Source organism: Lissotriton helveticus, chromosome 5_1 (assembly GCF_964261635.1).
Source record: "Lissotriton helveticus chromosome 5_1, aLisHel1.1, whole genome shotgun sequence".
NCBI lineage: Eukaryota > Metazoa > Chordata > Amphibia > Caudata > Salamandridae > Lissotriton > Lissotriton helveticus.
This window is the reverse complement of record NC_136065.1, coordinates 1,875,980,458-1,875,986,457: the sequence shown is the minus strand read 5'-3', so window position 1 is coordinate 1,875,986,457 and position 6,000 is coordinate 1,875,980,458. Positions and strand designations below refer to the sequence as shown.

The 6,000-nt window shown below is 43.6% G+C and overlaps 1 protein-coding gene across 4 annotated transcripts in view; it reads left to right on the top strand.

Moving 5' to 3' along the window:
• Positions 1-1,424: 1,424 nt before the first annotated feature.
• The window catches only part of IFI35 (interferon induced protein 35), a 274,901-nt gene continuing 270,325 nt past the window's right edge, over positions 1,425-6,000 (top strand). For 2 of the 4 annotated variants that reach the window (XM_078645324.1, XM_078645323.1), the window contains exon 1: positions 1,433-1,542. The gene's annotated coding sequence lies outside the window, so the exon portion shown is untranslated. Of the gene's footprint in view, positions 1,543-6,000 lie in introns of all 4 variants that reach the window. The other 2 variants (XM_078645325.1, XM_078645322.1) reach the window with 2 other exon arrangements.

Genomic DNA, 6,000 nt, shown 5'->3' with positions numbered 1-6,000 from the left:
TCTTGTTGCGAAATCGCTGTCATGCTGGTAAATTCCAACTCCCCTATGAGAAATCGCCCTGGACTGTGGTGAATATTAAAGGAACCAGAATCATTGCTGCTAGAAGACGGGAGACTGTAACCCGCAACGTGTCTCACTTCAAAATGTTTCACCTGGAACTGCTGACATCCTCTGCCGCCACATCAGGAACTGAGGATGGTGGCCGTGAGTCCATGGAACCTGCTCCTGCAGAAGAGGCCTATGGTAATGGTGACCTGGAGGACTCCTGGGTTGGTGACACTGGGGGTGCGGAGGTGCCGGCTCTTCAGATCTGCCGGATGATCGCCGGTGCGACGTAGCTTCGGACCACCACATATGCCCCCGTGGTTATTTGATAGTAGGCCCCAGCCCCTCAAAACCTCATAGAGCCCTACGAGTGTCGGCGCTGCCCAGTGCGCCCGACACAACAACACCCACGCGCCTGGAATGAGCAGGTCCATGCATCCTGCCTCCGCAGGCAGGTGCATGGCATCCTGCACTCGTCCGTCCATTGCTATACTGGAAAAAAAACTTCTCTAAATTAAATCGCAACCGTGTCACCTTCCCAAAAAGATGACACAGTGCGCAAAATGGTTAGCTTTATGATTGGGCTTCAAGCCCAAACGACTATAACCCAAAAGGAGTCCAAATGCAGCCTGGGCTGCACCAGTGGCCCATACACACTGTGGGGGCACACCTCCCTGCAGTCGATTGCCCATCAAAGCCCCACTGTAATGTCCTGTACGCTCTAGCTCTGAGGCACGCCCTCTACTCTCCAATTAAACGTATTGCAACAGTGCTGAAAAGTGCAGGTTTTCTCCCTTTCAAATTAAAGAAGTTCATGCACTCAGTACCGGAGAGCACCTGTCCACTTAAAGCATTGGTGATTCCAAGTTATTACCGAGTGCTTGGTGTCCACTGCACCTCCATACAATGGAGACAAATCCTGACAGATATTAGGGAAAAGATTTTCACCCAAATTGGTCATCACCATATCGGGGAGCAATCAGGAAGATTTTTTTTATTTTCTTCATGGGCATTTACCATAATTCTATTCATTACTCAAATACTTGAGGAGGTTAAAATTAGTAGATTGCTGTCAGGAAATTCTGACACACAAGTCTAAAAGACACAAGTTGAGCTTTCTGAGACAATCACGTGGCCAGTAACAAAGTCCGTGGAATTAATATTTTTTCTGTTTACAATTTAAAACGTGGTTCATTGTACTTCTGTCGAGTCTTAGGAGATCGAACTGAACAACTCTTAAAACCTTCGGTCCCCCAAAACTCTGAAAAGACTGAATTCACGGGACAAAAACAACATCACCGTAGTAACGCTAGAGGGCAGAGGGAGGAGACACTTTCTATCTCCACTCCATAAACGGGTTTCAGATTTATAATCGAAACAGAAAGTAAACGAGTTCAGCCGAGAGAGAGGCACAACAGGAAGTGCAAAGACCAACAGTGAGCCCATCAGAGAAGGCTGGCGGGCGGCGCACGGAAGGCACAAATCTAAGATTTCACAGTACGTAGCTGGGGGCAGAAGGGGTGGTTTCTTAGTTCACGTGGGAACTATTAACTCTGAAAAGAATATTAAGTGATGTCACACCTCTAGATACTTTAAACTTTGTTCTTGATTTAATTCCCCTCGCCTATTGTTCTTGTTAAGTGTCAGGAAAATAGCGCACACTGCGACACTTGTATTGAGGCGCTGTGTGTAATACGGGAATGGTTAGGGGTACATGGATATGTTGTTTTAGGGCAGCGTCTTGAGATTTTGTTTCGAATTGTATACTTTTTTCAAACAAGGCTTAGCATAGGTTTGCTCAGCGAAGTTTTTCCGATAGGTAAAAAACCAAACATGGGAAACGGAAACAAAATTGAGTGATAGTCGGGGGGTCATGAAATTTTCTTTTACGGCTCGATCATTTCACTCTTTTCAGTTTTGAATTGATGACGAGAAAGACACCATTATAAATATATGACGTACAGTTATTATGGATTTATTATGGATACTGTATATGTACTTTTATGAAATTTTGTTTCGAATAAAGTATTTTCTAAGGAAATATATGTCTGCAAACAAGATTTATCAACTATTTACTGCTTGCTGGCTTGGGAGAACTGACGTGCATTTATAATGTGTGTGTGGCTGTCACATTTATCGTCGATAAAACCTACGCCCACTCATGACTTTAAGGCCGTTAAATTAAGGGAGTACAATGACCTTTGTCCTAATGCGGGGAGTATATGTGGTCTTTCCATGTGTAGGTGTCATCTTGTTTTTTTCATTCTTGCTTTTCACAAGTCTTTATCCTAACCTTCACGTTCTCTGCTGTCTTACATCTGTTCCTTATATGGTTAGCTTTCATCTAGATTTCATCTAGATTGTGGGTCAGAACCCCACGGTGCTAACTTACCTTCTAAAGTTGGCCTTTGGGTTAGGATCCAGCATGGTCAAATATCTTGAATTGTGCTAATAATTCTTTAAAAAAAAAATAACTTCTCAAGCTTATAATGTCTTATGGTTCTTATGCTTTGAATAGGATGGGTACTGAATTCATGTAAGAGTTATCTGACGACCCCTGCAGTTTTCAGGTATTGCCAGCTGCTCCATGAACTGATGTTGCCAATCTAATATGGACAGTCCACAGGTGTTGCCCAGACTGTCCTCTGCTTTATGTACCACTGTTCCATGGCACGCTGGCCCCTAGGCTTTGCGTCACTGCCCAATGCAGCAAAGATTCCAGTATTACCTCGTTTTATGTCACTGATTTGATTTTCTTTAGAAGAACTAAAGGCTAAGGCTGAGACCAAAACCACTGGTTGTCAGGTTATACTTTCATTTGTGCAATTTTGAAGTTAATTACTGACTGACTGACTGATGATATTTCTAAAGCGCACTACTGCCGAGGCGTCTTGTCGCTGAGAGAAGTAGCTGAACCAGGTGCTAAACAGTGAATCATTGAGTGAAAAGCCATGTTTTGATTTCCTTCCTGAAAATCCTTCGGTTAGAGATCAGTCTAATGTGTAGCGGCATTGAATTCCACAGTTTTGAAGCAAAGTTGGAGAAAGCCTTGCCTCCCCAACGTATTCTTTGTAACTTGGAGATATTGACCAGACCCTGAGAGGCAGACCTCAGGGGTCGGGTTGGCTGGTACCGGGAGAATAGGGATTGAAGATCGTATGCCCCTTCTCCAGACAGTGCCTTGTGAACCAAGCATAATGCTTTGAAGTCCACCCGCTGTCGTACTGGCAACCAATGTAGTTGCCTGGTTGCGTGAGAAGTAGGAGGTGTTTAGGCAATTTGAGAAGTACTCTCGCTGCTGCATTTTGAACTGCTAATGCATTTAACCAATAAGCTGACTTATCAGCCTTGTATGCAGGACCGGGTGTGATATTTGTGTCTTGAAGAGCAATTTTTCACACAATAATAGCAGTTTGGCATTGGCACAAGATTGAGAGTGTTCTGTAGCGAACCGAGCAGAATCCAGCGTCCAGCCAAATTGTACAGAACTGTGAAGGATTACTGACGGACTGGTCATGAGCAGCCAAAGTGACTTTAGTTAGCCTTGTGCAGCCGAACCCTACCACAGGGATGGTTTGACAACATACGCCAGTGCCTGAAGTAGGACATACTTGTGGTAAAAAAAAACCCACAAATGAATACATTTTAGAAGAGTCAAAATCATGTGGTGTAATCTATATAGTTCCTAATCTGTGAGCCTGTGCGTTAGGCAGGGATGCTTGTTTACATGTCCCTGACCATGTGGACGTTTTTCTCAAACCCATTGCAGAGAGCACCACAGCCTACTTGAGGGATACGATGGAAACCATTAAGTTGGTGGATAATCTACCTTTTGGCCCCAATTAGCAAATTCTGGTGACCATTTACATAACATTGTTGTACACTAGCATCCCCCAGAGGGCTGCCCTTGAAATCATCAGGACAGCCCTGGACGGCCGACCTAGACCGTTCCAAGTCTACTGAATTCATAGTCGATCTACTAGAGATCGCCATGACCAAGAACTTTTTCTTTTTTCAGGGGGATTACTATCGACAGACAAACTGGGTGACTACAAGGGCAAGTTTTGCACCAGATCTGGCCATCATCGATATGTATAACTATGAGCACACTCACGTTCTGAGCGACTTGAATCCATATAAATATCATATAGAAATTTGGAGATGCTATATAGACGATGTGGTGATGCTTTGGAGAGGTAATGAGTAACAACTTACTGAGTTCCATCTTTGGCTCAAAGGCAGATCTAATGACCTCCAATTTTTACTTAAATTCAACAACAAAGAGATGCATTTCCTGGATATCTTGATCAGGGCAGATGAGGGCAGGCTCCACACCACATTGTATAGAAAATCTAGTGAACGAAATATCCTCTTGTGTGACTCCAGCCACCATACCCGGAATCTTCGAGACAATTTACCCTTTGGCCAGTTCCTTAGGCTACGAAGGAACTGCACCAAGAAGCATGACTTTTTTGAAGAGTCTACTGACCTGATGATCCTCCTGACTGAGAGGGGCTACCAGGTGAGCCTACTTAAAAAAGCCCGCAAACGGGCATGGTTTTGTCGCAGGGAGTTCATCTTAGAGCCCAAACAAAAGGTGACCCCTGAGCAGTAACAAATGATTAGTGTCACAACATATTGCACCAGAAGCAATGAAGTCAGAAAGATCATCAACCGTCATTGGCATCTTGTGGGTGATGAGGTAGGAATCAACGAACCTCCGATGCATGCGTCCAGGAAAGGCAAAAGCTTAAGGGACCATGTGGTAAAATCTTTACTTCCCACACAAACCAGGGACAATCATCTGTCATTTTGGAATATACCAACGGTTAAGAATTACCGCCGGTTAAGGGGCATTTTAAGTGTGGCCAGTGCAAGGCATGCACTATGACCAATGAGATTAAACATTTCCCACACAATGACTACACCCATACATTGCATGATCACATCAATTGAAACACTATAAGGGTAATATATGCAATATCATGTCCCTGTGACTTCCTATACACTGGGCAGACTACACAAAAAGTGAAGGTCTGCATACTGCAGCATTGCAGCAGAATACGATGCAAGGTTCAGGGTGCACTCCTTGTTGAACACTTCACCACGTTCGGACCCCCAACAGAGAGTCTGAAGTGGTGGGTTTTTGAGAAAGTAAAAACGAATCCATGGGTTGGCAACTTCACCAACACCCTTAGTGTTAGAGAATGCAAATGGATACATACCTTTGATACTGTCCTAAGAGGACTGAATGAGTATGAGGAAATTGCCAGGCAGGTAGCTACTTTAAATAATTGCTGAGGTTTTGCCTATTGCACCCTATCCGGCATATTCCATTAACCAGTGTGTATTTCCAATCTAACTTTACCATGTTTGTACCCCTTTTCCTGTGTATAGTTTTTCTAACCTCTCATTCACTGTATCATACACTGTATTTGGGTTATGGCTACAATAGCTGTCCCATTCTTGTCTTATATGTAAATGCGATAATCGTGTCATACCCTGTGTACAGTTTTTAACATCACTTTCATGTGTCATACACTGTATTTGTTGTTGGCTACTACTGCTGTGTCATTTCTGTTATGTATGAAAATGATATAATTTCACCTTGTTATTATATGTTTAATGTATATAGCAACACGCTTACGTTGCATTTGTGATCATGTATCTATATGTCTTGTGCCGCTGGTTCAATTATTTGAACTGGCAATATGTTATGTTATGCTAGTTTATATTTATAGAGCGGCAAATCACCAAGAGGTCTCTAAGCGCTTGCAGCATAGACCAAGAACGCGGGAATCCCTTATTCCTGCTGGACCCAGCACAAATTAGGGTGAACTTATCCAAATGCCTCTGTGAACAAAATGGTCTTGAGTTTCCTCCTGAACGGTAGTAAGGTGGCTTCCCTGCACATACCATCCGGTAGCTTGTTCCAAAGCTGGGGAATCACAACTG